General features: G+C 37.1%; 1 long non-coding RNA gene across 1 annotated transcript; it reads right to left on the bottom strand.

Annotated features, from left to right (window-relative positions):
* Window positions 1-712: 712 nt before the first annotated feature.
* Window positions 713-19,920, bottom strand: LOC117342006. Its single transcript, XR_004535733.1, has 3 exons — window positions 19,410-19,920; window positions 2,283-2,353; window positions 713-1,476 (listed from the first exon to the last, which is right to left on the bottom strand). It is a non-coding gene; the product is annotated as an uncharacterized LOC117342006 (long non-coding RNA).

Below are 19,920 nucleotides of genomic sequence, written 5' to 3'. Positions count from 1 at the left end.
AAGTGGAAGTGATGATTTATATCTCGCAGGGGTGTGGCAGGTATATATTTTCAGCTATATTGATGATTTAAGAATCATGTGTATTGCAGGCTGAGTAGTCCTACCATCCAAAAAATGTACATATCTATGCATGGGTTGTCTTGTGGGTTGCTACATCAGATATTTAAAATCATTAAAACATGCAATTGTATATGCCAAAATAACACAATATTTCCGGAAAGTATACAAAAATCGGTTGCTGCAAATAGTTGAATTATAATCGGCAACTATATCTAACGCCGGTTCCATGAATATAATGAGATGCCGGAAGTGACGTAATATGTCTAATACACACAGCCCCTGCAACATCAAGAAGCAAAGTTCCCAGATTTTGAAAACGTGACATACATGGTAATGTCTAACCTTGGAGACCTAACGTCCAAAAGCAGAGCTTACCGTCTATGAGTCTAAGATAAAACTGCATATGACAGCACGTCTGAATATGAATCTACTAAAACTGCATCCTCAGTAATTTCTGTGTTCTAAAACTAGAAAAGGACCTATACGATAGTGTTGTTAAGCTCCTAATTAAATGCAAAACCGATAAAGGATATTTATTTGCACGGTGACTTCTGAAAAAGGTACAATACCATGCGTTTCGGAGGGGTGAGCAATCTTCATAAAGAGTGCTAGTACTGTATATATGTGTAAATAAATGACAATACGATCGACATAACATGAAATAGTTTATTTGTGAGTATAAATATTCAGCAGACATCAGTAAATTAAACAGAACAGCTACATACGTGTCACACTTTTACATAAAACTTGCAAAAATTCAACAGATAATTTGTATGACGAAGGTCCTTATAAACTTGACAGCATGTAACATAATCAATGTTAAGTTCTCGGTTATATGTTTCTAATATCACAACGATTTACCAAACATATACTTTTACATTACAAATGGATAAGCCATGTTCTGAAGCTTTAAAAATCGGCGATCTGAACACTTGTCGAACAAACTGTAACATATATGAGCAACTTCCGGTTCCGGTTCTGATTCTGATGCTTCACTGATGACATTTGTTAGTGACGACACAGGTTTTGGCCACACGAGATAACAAAAGGCCAGTTTGGGAGCATAGTAAAATTTATATTATAACAACTTAAAACGTAACACAGATTTATTTACAGCGAAATAGGGCGAATATATATGTGAATGTTAATGCTTATTTACATCATGTCTTTGATACTTCGTATTTTATCCTTAGCTCTTGTAAACCACAACATCTCCATTCAAATCAATTCCAACCAAGTTTTGCTCTCCATCAAGTTTTAGTTCAACACGGCTGATTTTATTAAGGGGGTTCTTGTTGGGTTGTGTGCCCTTCAGTACCACTTTTTTCGCGTTACCTTCCTCATCCGAGATAACCAGTCCGAGAGTGTTTGCGTCCACCTGTGTTGGATTCCCATTTAGGAAATAATCGACGAATCCTGAAAAAGTAAATTGAACGGAATAAGCTAAGCGATCTTAGTACTTGACGATTAGTCATGACATTGTTTGTAAATTCGTAAACATCTTACGGATGGATCGAACTTAGCTAGGATTCTGATTGAGCAATTACGCTATTGTGACGTCATTTTGGTGCTATATTGACCTTCGTCACATCATTCTGTGTGTCCGATGGGTTGCAGCAAATGCTATTCTTTCAAATGAAATGGGAAATGAGCGAAAGCAATTCTTGTGCAGTGTGTTTGTTAAAGAAAGAGAATTAAACATAACTATGTAAACATAACAATTAAACGCTTATAATATTGTTTTTATTCACAATATCAATGTAATCTCGATAACAAATATACGTCGGGGCGCCACTTTATTAGTCTGTCGCCCAGATTACATTGATATTGACAATTAACAAAATCAAACAAGAGTTTAATTATCTAATATGTCCCGTCAACAAATCCTGTAACATTTTCATCTGTACGTGACGTCATCACGTTATCCTGAAGACACTTCCGGCCATATAATTTACAATATATATCGTCATTATGTCCCCCTGAGGATACTACCGGCCTTATTAAACATTACGACTCGTCATTGCGTTCATAGAAGATACTTCCGATCATATATCATACAATTCGTCTCGTCATAACGTTGTCCTAAAGACACTTCCGGTCATATATCATACAATTCGTAACGTCATTACGTTCATAGAAGACACTTCCGGTCATATATCGTACGATACGTCTCATCACTACGTTCTGTGGAAGACACTTCCGGTCATATTTCCTGCACTTACCGTCTCCACGGTCAGCGGCGGACACCTCCTCCCATTGATCGGAAAGCAAATTGTCAATTAATCCATCCATACTGAAAAACATGAATAAACAGTACCAGGTTATTAAACTTTGCGATACTCAATGTTTAATTATGCAACTAAATGATAATATTAAGAGGTTTCTGAAAACGTTGTATCAGTTCAAGTCATAGTAGGGGCTATTGAATACATCAACATCAAAACTTAGTGTATGTGTACGCGAAAAATCAAATCAAAGAAATATTAACTCTCTCGAATATCGGCAGGAGACCATGTGGTCCAGAATGACTTTATCATGCAACAATGGGTGCCGTCACGATGTTTAAGAAAAATCCAGAGAAACACACTTCCTCCAACATAGTCAGTGAGCTGTCAACCCAGGTAATTCTCTTCCTTTTTTGTTAATCAGGTATGGAATTATTGATATTAAGTCAGCATTCGCACGTGGTCTAAATCAAGTTACAGATACTCAGCTGAAGGAGCTGACCACGTGTTGATATCCTTAATAATGCTTGTCGTTATCGTATCTAGTAATAACATCATGTAGCTTAGCGGCGGTTATCAACAGTGTTGTAAGATGGAAATAGAAACATGGTCGCGAGGTCGACAGCTAAAACATTTCCGAGATATCACTGGATGGAAGAAATGCTGGAATGTAATTAAGTTGTTTTTAAGGGAGATGTCGTTGTGATATAATGATATGTATACATCACACACTTTTGTTCATTCCACACACAATACAGATCACAAGCATTCACCACGCGATATATTTAGAAGGCAGGCTTTGTCTATCCACGGCGGGAATCTATATTTGCCGCAACAATTTGCTTTTGATTAAAAATGATATAAACTGACGTCACATATAATTGTGTTTGTTACTTATATACATACAGATAGCTACCATCAATATAACTAGATTTTGCACTTATCTGAAAATTAATTTTGTCTAAATGACATTGGTATTGCGCATATATAACAACTGATCATCATCATCATCATCATCATCCAGAGAAGAAATTTCCAAAAGAGTATGAATGGGTTGTATATGTGTGTACATATATGTAAAACTTGGTCTTAATTGTGGAAGGCTAAAATGAACGATTTTGATGTGAAAATGAGAATAAACGTTTAATAGAACCATCACTATGTTTATGAAGAACAATTTATGCTACACGTATTCCTTAGCGCTATTGCATTGCACTCAGCCTGATAATAATGAGCAAACTAGTCAGGTGGATTGGGAGAGAGGTAACCTAGTCATGTGGATTGGGAGAGAGGTGACCAAGTCAGGTGGATTAGGAGAGAGGTAAACTAGTCAGGTGGATTGAGAGAGAGGTAAACTAGTTAGGTGGATTGAGAGAGAGGTAAACTAGTTGGGTGGATTGGGAGAGAGGTAAACTAGTTAGGTGGATTGAGAGAGAGGTAAACTAGTTGGGTGGATTGAAAGAGAGGTAAACTAGTTGGGTGGATTGGGAGAGAGGTAAACTAGTTAGGTGGATTGAGAGAGAGGTAAACTAGTTGGGTGGATTGGGAGAGAGGTATACTAGTTCGGTGGATTGGGAGATAGGCTAGTCTAGTCAAGTGGATTGGGAGATAAGCTAGTCTAGTCTAACGTATACCTATACCACACGTGATCGTCAGCTTTGATAAGACTTCAAATACATGTACTTAACACCTGAGCGACATGTTTACCATAAAAATCATACCTCGAAAGAACAAAATCATTTTCGTGAAAATGTATTTTTATCTCGCAAATTACGACTTGCTTTCTCTCAATGCCGTGTTTCATTCTCTTAGAAACGAGATATTTCGGTTTCCATGCAAAAAATATTGTGAAAATATAACTGCAATATACTTCGTAATTGAAAACCCGTGGTATAAATATCTATACGGCGATACGGGATTTTTTTTATTCTTGTCCTCTTTAGATCATCATCTTACTTCTGTATGAAATACATCAGTCATAATGGATAAGTAATGTATTCAGTGTAGTTAAAGACAAACAGTCACAGGTGTTCCGAGACACCCATGCTAAACAGGATATCACATTAATAGTGTACTGTAACGGTCACGGCTCTGTTTGTTAATTTTCACGACGCCATCTAACTCGCAACAAAAGTGGAGCAGTTCTATAAAATATCTACTATTGGGTGAAAATGTAAGTTTTATACATTAGCTACATATCACAGCACACATAAGAATGGTTTTATTGGTGATAATAAAGATGTCTTAATATATTTTGGGATATATACACGATGGCGCTAAACCACTGCCTTTTAAGATAGAATGTTAATTACACAGCGCGAGTTTACATGTACCGTTAGACGGCCGATTTTTAAATGCAGATTTGGGGAAGTATTTACCTTCGATACTCCAGGGGTTGTGTTTACTTTCGCTTTCATGTAATGGCAAAATCAAAGGAGTAGCTGTCATATTTGTGTAAGGAAACACAACTGACTAATTGCTAAGTTGATTTATTTCTTCCAAAGATCACAGAGGAGCGATAAACAATCAAATGATCAACTTTTCTGTTTTAATATGCACAAGGTGAGGATGGCGGTCAATTTTGCATATTACATATTCAAGGAGTGCAGAGAGCGGAAGTTAACGTAACTCCTGGATATGGATGTATATATTTGGAAGTTTGTTTGTATGTATGTTTATTTGTGTTCGATTATATTTGTAAGTTTTATTTTGTTTAAGGACAAACAACTTGTTTCCAGTGTGTAGTTAAATGGTATAACAAGATGGTATTTCAAAATGATCCTGACTATTTACAGGTTGATAACGCCAAGATAACGGTATATGTTGTACAGTAACAATGGTTATATGCGTTTATGTGTCTGGTGTACAGTGGTATCTAAATCTGATGTCTTCTTCATTCATAGGATCAAACAAAGGAGAAAAAGAACGAAGAACAAAATAAATGATGAAGACAAAACTTCAAAGAGATTGTATATACCACAATTATCGATCGACTTCCTTAAGGCGTATTTTAATTCTCTTATATTGTGATCATTAATATAAACCACTCGTTGATCATTTAAATCTTCACGGAACAAATATGTTTTTCGATTTTTGTTAAAAAGAAGGGCCGCGGTTGATCAAATACTTCTTAAAACACTAATAAAATGGGAACCGTTATAAACACTGCAAAAAGTAGATAGTGCGTGTGTTTGGTTAAGGTACCTACGCATGATGAAGGTTCCTGTTAATAAGTAATAATCATAAAGTGTGCGTTATTTACTCAGCTATAAAATAACAAAGTTTATTATCAACATGGTTGATTGGTTAGTTATTAGAAACAGCATCCCTCATCTAGCAATAATTGTGTACAGACACACATCTCACACAATAACCTTCCTGTTATTGTTTCAGCTATTAAGTAGTAGGCGGTAAGGTCTGGATACACCGTTATTCGTACCAGTCTTGCTTACGTGGACAGGTTTGATATTTCTGTATGCTTACACTATAAAAACCCGTCCATCAGCGGTTTTATCGGTTTTTCACATAACATCAGCTGATTTGTGGGGGGAAACGCCAAAACAATCCAATGATTGCCGATTTTTTACCGTAATCACAGTAGGACTAGTAATGATTTCCTAAAATTACCTAATGATTTCTTTAAGCCCTACCTCATTCACAGTAGGGATTGTAACAATTTCCTCAACTTTACCTTATTCGTAGTAGAGGTTGTTCACAGAAGGGCTTATAAGGATTTCTTTTAACTTACATCATTTACAGTAGGGCTTATAATGATTTCTTAATCTCACCTCACAGGCACACACACATTGGTTCCTCATTAGTTACCATTACGTTAAGATATGCATGCGTACTCTGCACGTGCAGCATACATCTTGTTTATCCTTAAGATATAAAACACACGATTGTTTGACATCTCTTTTCTCAAGTTATGTTATGTAACGTAGATTTCATCAAAATATTTATTGCATACAAAACGCAAGCCGACTGCCGCGTATCTGCCTAATCAATCATAAGAAATATCTTTATGGTGGTAATATCTGATCAAACATGGAATCCCTCACTTTGCGGGGAGCAGCGGTTTGTCTGGAATATCTTCACTTAATCAGGGATTACACATGACAAATGTATGGTTAATATGGTTGGCATACATGCTATTATCGAAATCAAATGTCCCGTAAAAGCATGTGTTAGGGAGATATTCACTATTCCATTCCTCTCAGATATAACGGGGTTTGCCAGATTGCATGCTGGGAGGCACGTGCGTTGAGTAATCGACTAATTATGTCGGTAACTACTCATTGTAAACTTAGCCCTTCACATGTTGCACATGCAATGTCTGGTATTACGACGATAAAGTATCCTTCTGCTTAACCGAGAATTTTTTCCGTCTGGTTTACAACAAAAATACAAAATGTCGGCTATTTTTGCGTTGTTTACTTAATGTTCTGTATCCGTGGTACTATTGTTTGTTGGCGGAGACACTTCTATAATAACTCATAAACCGACGCCTGGGATGCAGATGTCCGAACGGCGAAATATCATCGGAGAGCGCAATAACAGAACTCTGTTAATAGCACCAGTATTCAGACTATCAATGTATTATGTGTCAATTTCTTTCACACCAACACAAAGTCCAAGCAATACATATACATATGTTTTACTCTCTGTTAATAACAACAGTATTCAGCCTTTCAATGTAATATAATATATTATGTGTCAATTTCTTTCACATCAACACAAAGTCCAAGCAATACATATATATATATTATATTTACTTTATTTAATTCTTTAACTGCTAGCATTGATTTTACGTAATATATTGGCATTGATTCTGTAAGTGATGACGATCCCGATAGATATATATGTATGAGTGTGTGCTGTTTTGTTATTTCGTGCAGAAAAAATAATATGAAATATATTATTTCATTGACGTAAAACTGATGATACAGTGCATATATAAGTATTTTAAAGTGAGTAAAAAAGCATACGTCCTATATACATCGTATGATATTCTGTTAGATTCGATAAAAACGTATCACTATATGTCTCTTTCATTAATACATAAAAACATTTGTAACAACATACAACAGTCGTTTATACCGGTAAGGATCTGCCTCAGAAGTCGTACGTCTATTCTAGATTTTTCTTTTCAATGATAAACATTGTTTGAAGTAGAAAGATGAATACATGTTTGGCCAAATCTTTTTGAAATATTGCCAAACAATATTGAAGTTTTTATTGAAACGCTCATATCTTCAATTGTTGCAATGCTTACTCTGCCAAATAATCGGAAGGTGGTGAGTGATATATATAAATAAATTTTAAAATTACTAAATTATACTTCGTTCAAAGTAAACTCGCATGCCAGTCCTAAGAGTTATTGAGAATAATTATACCTTTAATTCAAAAACAGTTATACAGTTGTTTCTTAAGTAGAAGCACGTGCTTGAACAATGCAGTACGTGCCTTCGTGCATGCTGTATGTATGATGACGCTGATACAAAGGACACACAATATCAACAGCTTTTAAAACAAATTGAGAGTCAGACAATTACGATACAACAGAAAATTAATTTAATCAAACTGGTTATTTATGTCCTTAATTACAGTTCCGGAAATCAACAACATACCAATTAGAGATGAAACGACATGACGAACGATTGCTATACAATTACCCCTCAGTAATTCAAGTTTTTGCAAACTTGAATTTATAATTCCTATGATGTTGTCAGATAGCGTGGGTGGAATGATGTATATATAGAAAGGTCAATTTCAATCTGCAGATACTTCAAAACGAGAATCTACGAGATCGCAATTTCCTATCCAGCAGCGAGAAGCGCCATCTAGGATTACGTCACAAACGTCATTCTGCATGTGTAATGGCTGCAGCTGTGCCCGTGGTAGAAATATTGATTATATTAAATATCCCTTGATATCGTTCATGCTAGGCAGGTAGTGCAGATAGATTTTATCTTTCCTATTTGTCGTGCCAGTTAATCATAACACCAGGTGTCAAGTCTTATCCCAGTGCGGAATCACAGTACCCCTACATGAGGGATGTTTAATAGTCATTTAAACTGTGATAGGCGGATTATAATCAGTTTCGTTTTATATTCCAGCATGGTTATCAACTCCAACATCGCACAAACATGGAGTTTATCATTTCTTATGAGAATGTAATAGATTTAACGTGCATTATAAATCACTCGGATATGGATTCATTCTACATCCTCCCCTCAACATGGTAGTGAATAAACTAAGTCAAAATTAAGCTGTGCATATAAACAAGTACATCCTGCTTTTGGAAAAATGGCAGTAATGAGCCATCGTGAAATCCCTGACTTTAATACATACACATCATTTTTCCTCGTCGCTTCTCCTCAAACTACAACAGAATTCCAACAGGGAACCGAGACCATATCTAGGCCTAGACAGTGACAGAGTAAGAATATGATCACGTGTTCCGGAAGGGGAAGACGTTTTCTACTCCAGCAACGTCACCAGTAATATAGGTCAAGGTCAAATCTGTAAAATGTCAAGTTTTTAAACTGAGGTGTTAAAACGGGACCAAAACGCAGCATAATGTATGATTGAACGAAGGCATCAAACCGTGGTACCTATGATGATTTTATTTAAAAGATGTATAGGACTAGGGACGTGGACACGTAGAACGTCTAGCAACATAGAGGTTATCCCTTTTAGAATAATATATACATGTACTATAATAGGTAACAAAGTACGTAAATACAGATTGGTATGTCCCGTTAGCGTCACGCATAGCACACAGTGGTTTCTATTTATATACTGCACATATTGATGTTGTTTTCTTATTTTCGGGCTATTACGTAAACAGTAAGACCTACAAGAATAAACATCGTTATTTAAACAACTATAACCTTTTATTGTTTTATAGTGTCGAAGGATGAATTTAAGTTCTATTGTCGAAATGGTCCAAACCTGACCGACCGTAAATGCTGACAAGTGTTGTAATGGTAGCGAGGACGAAGTTTCGAGAATATGCGTTTTATCTCAGCTCATTCCTGTTTGGCGTTCTCTTCAAGGTGCATAGATACACATCAACACACAACAGAACGGGACAGAAACACGATTCTACACCATGTTGTTTCTGGACATATTCAACAGATGTGTAAGTTAACCTTGACCGCTCGACCTTACATGATTTATCACGTAGAGGAATTCTATCAACTAAAAAACGTTCCAATCTACTATACACAAATAAAGCATGATCGTATTGAGACTATGAAGGGGGCTATACTACGTTTTATTTTCTATAATCTACAATTTTGGAAACACTTTGATATATATCCTTTAAAAATCTATTGAACATTTTCGCTCACAAGGTGTGCATTGTTAATACTTTCTTGAACTCTTTGAAATTAAAGCTATACTAATGAATGTATCTATTACCTGGACTTAACCAGACTTATATAAAGGATTTGTGGAGATAAAAGACGAATATACTTCCGGAACGCATGGTCTTGGTATTTCTGTATTCTGTACGCGAAGGTACCATTTGTATGAATATTTTAATGGTTCTCACTCTATTGCTTTTTCATTACACGTTGATAGTAAATGTCAAATATGTCCCGACCACACAAGTTTTTCACTACACGTGGACTTTTGAATCACTATGATTCGTGTCGTAATATTGTTCTAGCCAAACATACTACCATTTTAACGCGATTTATCACAACCTGTCATGTCCTCAATGCAATAACGCTAAACACAGGAACACACGTATGTTTGTTTCCAAGTGACAACATCGTTTTGGGCCGCCATCTTTTTATCAACACTTAAGGTCCTTGCCATCGGTGACAAGTCTCAGCAGTATGAGACAGTTCGAGTCACATTTACGATCTTCTATATCTAACCCTATATTTGTTAGAGAGATACTAATACATTGTGTGTCTTTTGTGTATTCCTTCATGGCGTTACTTCCGAGTCTACCCTGATGTTTACACGAATGCTTGCACCTTTTTCATCAGTTTTGTCGTTAATAAACTCTCATATCAGTTTTTTTTTAATGTAGTATTTAAGAAACTGGTCATGATTCATCGTTTAACATCGTAAGTGACTGGGAACAAATACAAATTTCGAAATGATATGCTTAACAAGACTACTGTAGAAAATTTTACAACCTGTATTACATGCCTATAATTTATAAAGCGATGGTTTTACCCTAGGTTTTCTTATTGTTCAAAAACATAACCATATGTTGATCATGTTTTCAAGGCGCAATACATGTAGGGTACGTGTGTTGTCAGCGGAAGCGTAGTATCTCGTAGTATCTCGTATCGTAGTATCTCGTATCGTAGTATCTCGTAATATCTCGTAGTATCTCGTATCGTCGTATCTCGTAATATCTCGTAGTATCTATAGAATGGCTTCAACAATGTTTTTCCCCGTCTGTTTGACATCTTACAAATGTTCGCGGTGAACCAGGTCAACAATCAACACCAAATGTCGATTACTCGTCCCAATGCACCACACATACACGTGCGGTATGGGGAACCGCGATATACTGTGTGATTATAGGGATGGAACAGTATCAGTTGTGCCTAGAGGTCGTCAAGATATCTACTACAATAGGAAAGATAAATGGAAAACAACAAAGAATGCCTACTTGTAAACGAAACCGTAGTTCTGTCTCAAAGACAAAATATCAACTAAGGAAAGCCTTAGACCGAGAACCCTGAAAACGTACAAAGAACAATATAAGACCCGGGCTGTATCTTAATAGACGACTCCTCTCATACAAACCAATGTTTAACCCAGATATAATGTCAAGTTATTAACATGAGAACTGGGGAACTGACCCATTACCATGATCATATGATAATTTCGCTTTTACAAAATATTAATATCTATTCTAATCATGGGTGCTTCCTCAAATTTAAAATACTTACTAAAGTAAGATGACTTATGTAAAAAATGAATTATGGTAAGTGTAGGTAATATATTTTGCACAAAGCTAGTGTTGGTGTTAAGGCTGATATCTAGATTACACCGGAGTTAATGTAATCTTTTAATGGACCTAGCCTAATGCCAAATGATTATGGTTTTAATTTAAAGCATCACCTCAATCATAACTGTTCATTTTGTGTTTGTGGTGATTTTGGGAACCGTTGACCATCCAGTTTATCTTGAGAGGAAATGAATGATACAATATTTGTTCTGTAGTTTGGTGTGTATTCTATTAGTGTTGCTAGGTATCCTCTCACATACTTGACATTGTAAGTACAAACTTCTGGAATCGCCTACAGTCCACAGAGTAACGAGGAACTGATGAGACGTGTGTGCCTTATGACGAAAGGAGAGAAACGAGATCATTACTTGGCAGTAAACAATGCTTCAGGAGGCAGGAGGCTACATGAAATTGTAGACGAAGTACTTATCAGTTATCTGCAATATCAATCCGCGACATCATGTAGGGCGTTTTTGAAGACAATATCACATTTGCACAGGGTCATCATTAGACTGTGTTTTGGGTCCAATGACCGTATAATTATTACAAGCATCTTAGTCGTGTTGTGAGGAAATCCTTACCATAAATACACCCACCATGCCCCTTTGAAGTTAGGTTAGGTTTTAGGACTCTCGTCGACGAAGGTAAAGTACAGCGCTGTCAATTTAATTACCCACATGGGCCTTGTAATGTGTACATTGTTCGGTCGATGTAGGAGGGGCGGAATAATACATACGTAATTACGGAATAGAGAAAGGCGATGTGAACCCTAAGGATGAGAATGATATTACATTTTAATAAGGGGTCATGATGCAACGATTTCTTTCATATTTATTTAATTTAAAATTCTATTACAGTTTTATGTACTTGTATTTCTTTCCTTCTTATAAGAAGTCATTCGTTGTAATTTTCCGATATCATACATACACCGCGCTCAAAATCTCTAAACCTAACCATTTTGTGTCCTATGGGAGTTTAACTATATCTTTTGTTGTATTTTTTATAATAAAAATTCGCCCTCGGGAACATCACATGCCTCGGGTGAAGAAATAGTCATGTCTTCCGAAACTAACAACATATGACATCTCCTTTTAAGTATATATCGTATGATATAGCCTTGTTTTATTTTTGATTTTATGACAACATATGCATTTAACATATCGTCATTCTACGTAGGTACATGTATATGGGTATTAGATATTAATTGACGTTCGCTTTGTGATGATGGAGAGATCTGTGAACATCTGTTCGGAACATTCCTGTCTGATCGAACAATTCGGATTCAGAGTAAAATGCTACAAAAGAAGTAAATATAGGAAACTGCTGTTTCGGATCTCTTTATCAGATTATTAGATTTGGTATAAACAAGTTGAACTGCTTTGTTTGCCATGCGCAATATATCAAGTTGATTTGTCTGTCGTGGTCAACGCTGGATACGAAACACGTGCATTTCATTTCACAGGAAAAGCAGTACGTGTCGCTTCAGCAGCATATGTAACACGTCACCGTAACCAGAGGAATTCTAGGTCAGATGTTAGTGCCATCAGTTCAAACACTTCGTACCTCCATGATAGCTTATTGAAGCCGTGTTGGCCCTTCTCAGTATAGGTATAGTGGGATCGGTTACAATCTAGCCTATGTCGGTCGTGTCATGCCATTCAGCATCGCGAACAGCAGCAACCTTTAATGCGCGATTAATCTGTACTTAACAGGGATACCGCATTCTACACGCGCATCATGGCAGCGTGTCTGAGGGAGTCTTTTGGTAATTGATTCACATACATTGTAGAATGTACAATAATTATTTAATAGAGTAAATATGTCAGTAAAACAACAATGGATAATTGGGGGTTCGGCCAAGGGAGTTTGACAAACCGTGTGTTGAAAAAGACAAAAATAGAAATGTTCGCCTCCTTAAACAGAGTTTGAACTGACAAATAGAGAACTGGAAAAGGGGGCTCGGGGATAGAATTAGAAATCGATTGCAGTCTTAAGAAGGTAACTCACAGCAACCAAAGAACTTGATCGAGCTAACGTAAGAGACAAAGTGGGGAAGGTAAATCCGAGGGGTGGGAATAGCGATCGGAGAAGGAGAGAAACGAATTCCATGAAGGGAAATGTAACTGGAGATGGCTTGAGTCTTACAAAGAGATCTCGATAAAGCTCCAAGCGATAAACCTTTTTTAATTTTTTTGAAACAAAATTATTTTTTTGGGATTTTGGTAAAGTCACTCTGGAATTAGCGTACCTTTAAAACCGTACTTTCTGATACATAGCTTAAGTAGCATTTGTAACAAGGTTTCGGCGCTGCTCTTGATGCAGCGAAAGTCAATATCCTCTACTACTATATTTGACTACCACTATTAATATCACGCTGAAGGGTGTATAGAGGGAGTGTCTTGTTCTTATATCTGTATTCAATTTAGGGTGAGTGCCCTGATGGAGGACTAAGCCGACCGTCACTCGTTCTATAAGAGGTATCTATATAATAGTCTGCACAATCATTTACATCCCTTGAAGAAGGTGTATTGAATAGTTCAACACCTCTTAGCATTCTCTTACGCCCCAGTTACTCTGTTACGGATCAGATATAATAGCTTTTCCATAACGTTACAGCCAACATTGCATCGCTGTAAAACAAAAACATACCAGCCACGAAGTGTGTATTACATATACCTGGTATGATAGTACGGAAGTCGTTACACAATGAATCTTAACCCATTTACTCACACATACTCTGGTTAATTGAGACACGTCCGCACGTGTTACATACTCTGGTTAATTGAGACACGTCCGCACGTGTTACATACTCTGGTTAATTGAGACACGTCCGCACGTGTTACATACTCTGGTTAATTGTGACACGTCCGCACGTGTCCTTGCTCTCGCTCAAGGTGTTGGTGCTTATCGGCAGCAATAACTTAAACTTCACAGCTACTACGAAAACTTCCAAGCCCTACCAAAACATCTGATCGCCCCTGGTGGTACATGTATATTTGCGTTAACTAGGCGTATGAATTGTAAATTTAAGCACCACGTGAACATTTGTTTATAGTACATACATGTACAGACAAGTAAAACTCGCGTTACATTTCTTGGAAATAACACAGAAACACACGCGAAGTAAATCATCCGCGATATGATACTAGTCTTCAGTATATTCACTATATGTCGAATTAGAAAATACAATCGCGAAGTTAATTGTCTGCGAAATACTTCACTGCAAGTCTACAATATACTCACTGTATTACAAAGGACATTAACAATGTAAATTGAATTGAAATTGTCTGCTTTTGTGAAATTTTAAATTGTTTGCGAAATGATCCAATTTTGCATGTTTTCTATAAGTTACATTCGCGAAGATAATTGTCCGCGAAAAGATACTAGTTTGCAGCATAGTCTCTGCCGTGTTGTGTAATGAAGAACATTCGCGAAGCTAATTGTTCGCGAAATGAGCTCGCCGTGCTAGAAGATATGTGTGACTGATTTGGAGGCTATGTTGTGGACTGTAAGACACGAATGCAATGTTTACCGTCCTAATGAATGCAATAAGTCTCCATCAATTAAGACGGGGCGATGTATCGTCGCTTGTTATCTGTGATATACTGGTGCCAATTATTCCGTTATTGTATCGATGGGTGTAAATGTATACTTCGCCAAAGATAATCCGACAATGCATTACTTGATGACAAATACACTATGTACACCAAGGCCACAACACATACCCACTAACGATTGGTCTGCTTTTCATGAATGCAACTAGCCGTAGAAAATGTTACCATGGGCGGAAGGCCAAAATACATAACTCACACAGTGTGTCCGTTATAGCGGTATCAACTCAGTATTAGCTATAGTGGTTATCGTAACTTGAAATACACTAAAAACAATAAGTAGGAGTTAAATGGGAGAATATAATATAGGTTTGTTTGCTTGCTTTTGTTTAACGTCCTATCAACAGCCAGTGTCATTAAAGGACGTGCCAGGTTTGGAGGTGGAGGAAAGCCAGAGTACCCGGAGAAAAACCACCGACCTACGGTCAGTACCTGGCAACTGTCCCATGTAGGTTTCGAACTCGCAACCCAGAGGTGGAGGGCTAGTGATAAAGTGTCGAAACACCTTAACCACTCGGCCATCGCGACCCCATTGGTACCATACAACACCGGGCGCTGAAATCCCATCCCTCATCATTATGTAATTCTTTCGATGAATTAAAAATCAAAACTCCGATTTGTAATTAAAAGAAATAATCCATGAAGTCAAATCAACTAATCAATTGCATGGAATTGAAGTTAGTCTAACATTAATCCATGAAACCAGGGTAAAATATGAACAAGAGACAGATCCAGGTTTGGGAGATATTATTGATGGTAAAAAGTATTGATGGTGATATCATTTTATTAAAAGTCAATCATCACGTACAGTATCATATAATGGAACGCAAATGGATCTCAAGTAAGTTTCCAAGATGGCGACCGTCGCTCGCTTCAAACAGAAAAAAAAAACGATTATTTTTCCTTCAATACGTGAATAGTACCGTCAAACACTGACTTGTATAATTTACAAAATGTCATCGCAAATGAGAGTCCACGTCTTGTTTCTGACAAAAAAAATATATTTGTATGACAAATGAAGAAGCATAACTCCACCATCTTGGATGCAAGTTAGTGTTACGTTTGGAAAAACGATCCATTAGAACCGGTTGGTTCTCCTGGCACTCCGCGTTCCATTTGAAGTACAGCAGATTCACACCGGTACAACTGGTACGAACCCGATACAGGAACGCACGGAACGAGAAGGTGACGAAGGAAACTAGAAATGTCCATATCTGAATAGGGGGTTGTAATAGCTAAATGATACAATACATTTTATAATTTTCAACATTGGATTTCAATAAAACGTCAAGCCCATGTTTATAAATTATGGGATATTTTTTTTTGATTTTTTTTTATTTATTTTTTTTTCGATATACTTCAGTCTTCAAAATTTAGCCTAATATTCAGAGCCTTTTAGTGATTATCTGTATATTTCCTTGTTGTAAATACTCGTGGCAGATTTATAGCTCAACAAATACCGTCACCAGAACAAGATAATTCTTTTAAGACTATCAATATTCCTGGTATCCGCTTCACACGTGACGTCGATTAGTATACTGCTGAACACAATGCGATACAATGACGTCATATGCTGTCCTGGTAAGCAGTAGCCTCGGTCTGATACTTAAGTAGCCTCGGTCTGACACTGAGGTAGCCTCGGCCCGATACATATTGTACCCTCTGTCGGAAACATTGTATCACCCGGTAAGATGTTAATCAGAACACCGTGTGTACCATTCAAAATGCCAATGGTCTGTGGGCTATGACCTCAAGATTTCTCTACTGAAACTAACATATTTTTTCTATCACCAAGACCACAAGGTTTCGTCGTTATGATTGGCGGCGAGAAATGCGAGACTCCGATGTATGTATAGCCAAACAAGCAGAAAGACTCCTAGGTTACCGAGGGACGTGAATAGTAACTATTTGTTTGTAGGTCGGATAGTTCGGTTCCGACAATAACCATTTTATTTTAAACGATATTTTGGTAATCAAACTATGATACTGTGTATTGTATTGTATTGTTATACATATATTTATTGTGGTTGTTTGAACCAGGTGCACGTCGCTTCCTGCTAAAGCTTAGTCCTTATAAAAATGACTTTCTGTGTCATGCCAATTACTCTTTTATTTATTTATTTATTTATCTATTTATCAATTCATCTTTGTATTTATTTATCAATTTGTTTAATTCAAACTCTATTCATTTTACATTAATTGCGAGACAAGCTATATCAAGTTACGTTAATCATTTTTGTTGGTTCGGACGGAAGCGCGCGATGGGTCGTAATGTGTGAGGAAACCGGAGTACCAGTGAAAAAACAAACGTGATCTGGAAGGTGACCCCATAATTTTAAGCACCGATAGGGGAATCGAACCCGGGACGCCTACATCTATATGTACTTGAAGGTGAAAGACGCATGTATTACCACTGCGCCACCCGACCACCCATTGAGGCTGTACACATATTCTTTAAATCATTCGGGCCTTTGTTATTCATTATAATATCCCTTAAAACTGTAGAATTATGACTCCAAAGTTCAGATGAAATCAATTTGAATTTTTCCTGATAGTATATTAGAGAGCTGAGTCGTACCTGCAGTTAATATGAGGCGTAGACGAGAGAAATTTGCCACGCCTACAGCAGCCAATACTGGTTAATATGAGAATAACGTGCCACACGTTCAGGGTAATAATATAATATAGTATATGCAGCTAGCAGGTTAATACGAGTTGTAACTTTTAAGTTTTAATTTGGACGTGTACCAGAATATTGTACCACCCATGTAGATTCATTACAGACAGATACGAAAAGTCGTATCAGTTTATAGACAGCCCAATAGACTGACGGGATCTGAGCATCTTCCAAACACCTTAAATAGTTCCATTCAAATTGAGATTATGTTTCAAAAAATTAAGATCTAAACATCTCAGCATCTTAGTTCTGTCTGAAATATGCCTTTCATGTAGCTGTAGCAAACAGCAGGCTTTTATTGTGTGCAATACACATTTGTTAGAAAAATTCTTACATAATGCAATTTGTTTCAGACAGGTTATGATGCTTTTAAGAACTTTTTTTCACTTACACATTAGATGAACCGTCTGAACAAGCTGTATTGTTTACAACAGTTATCCTCAGATGGATTTGGTGATTACTGCCTGCTATTACCACACTATCAAAGAGACTACAGAATTACACTGACGTTACCATAGACGCCGCGCCCTTCCCCAGACACGCGCTGATCAAGCATGGATCGCTATAGAATGGTGGGCAAACCTATCTAACAACCAACGAATTCATTATAGTGGTGCGTCCTTGAGCATTTACTAGTTTGTGTATCTTAATTAATTCTCATTAAAAATAGCACAAATAAGATCGATTAGATAATCATGATTCGAAAATCATTTTATTAGCAGCCAGGGTCATTTAAGGGTGTGCCAAATGCAAGTTTTGGAGGTGGAAGAAAGCCGGAGTACCCGGACAAAAACCACTGGCCTACGGTCAGTACCAGGCAACTGCCCCACGCGGGTTTCGAGCTCGCGACCCAGAGGTGGAGGGCTAGTGATAAAGAGTCGGGACATCTTAACCACACGGTCACAGCGGCCCCATTTTTAGCGTAACACAAAAGCAAATTCAATAGAAGCTTAAATACCATTCTTTGATATTTTACTCATATATTGCTTATGAATGCAAAAAAAGGACCATTTAACGCTGTATTGCAATGATAGCGCGCTAAAAATGCCACAGCTAGATTGCTGGCGTCACCATTTTTATGACGTCACCATTATCGCTACAAAAGGCGCCTTCTACCTAGAAGATGGCAGCTTCATTCAATAAGCATGCTTAAAAACAAGCATAGACTTAATTGACCATAAGTTTGGATTAGTGACGAATGCAGATTAACCGGTCAAATAAATAAAGTCTAACAAACTGACCCGGGGTGTTCATGAGGTACAGTATACACTGTATACCGTTTTTCAATAAGTCGGACATTGCGCGCACTTCTATCTGTACCAACAAGAGCGATTAATATAAGTTGGTGGAATTGTTTCGCGAAGATTCTTAATTAATTAATGGTTTTCGGTTATTTCCAAACTTTCGTTACTTCACTCCAGGTGTTGCAATTTTAACTATTTGTGATAATTAAACGCAGCATGCTTCTATCAATAAGTGAAAGTAATAAACTGCAGACAACACAACACTGGTTGTTAAAAATATATATAAAATGGTAATCACTGTATAAAATATATTTTGAGCATCAGTAAATAGTACATCATCAAAATAACGTCCTTAAAATGACCGCTCATAAGACCAAGGATTAGTTCAAAATACAGAGGTGGAATACGATATTTTTCCGCGTGCATTTATGGATTAAAACAGAACATTGAACGTTGACAATAGTATAAAGTAAGTAACTTTAGGTATAAAGTATACAATAGACTATTCCTTTTTTTCAATCGTTCATAACCATTCTTTTTCTTTTTCTTTAAACTGTATGTAGATACATACTATCACACTAGTGATGTTTAAGATATGGTACTTACGTTCTGCGGAGAGAGAAGAATTCGTCCGGTCAAGAGGTTGAAGCAGCTGAGATATATTCCGTCAATATGTACCTCGGGGAGGAGCGCACCAATATATACAGGCACCCGGCCGTGTCCATTTCATCCGTGCGCGCATGCGCATATCGTATTTAGATAGGTGTTGCCATAACAGAACCAATAGGGCAGTCTTCCGATGTGACTGTATGTACTCCGATACCCTTTCTCGATGTTATTTGAGAAATCATTTATTATCACGGTAGAAGCTCAATGGGAGGGACAGTGTTCAGATATGTAAACAAACTGTGATTTGTAATGAAAATATTATCTGAAATAGTTTTTAATGAGATATAACAATGGTTTCCAGAAGACGGAAATAGAAACAGACAGTAGCTTTTAGAGTTAGTGATGAAACAGAACGGAAAACAGGTGTAGACCAAGCCACACACTGCACTACTGGCAGAAAACATCCGCGTTCCACGCCTATAGCTTACTCACAGTGTCCTCCGATACG

The sequence above is a fragment of the Pecten maximus genome, chromosome 14 (genome assembly GCF_902652985.1).
Source record: "Pecten maximus chromosome 14, xPecMax1.1, whole genome shotgun sequence".
NCBI classification, from domain to species: domain Eukaryota; kingdom Metazoa; phylum Mollusca; class Bivalvia; order Pectinida; family Pectinidae; genus Pecten; species Pecten maximus.
Note: the sequence above shows the minus strand (reverse complement) of the source record. Positions and strands in the feature narration are given on the sequence as shown.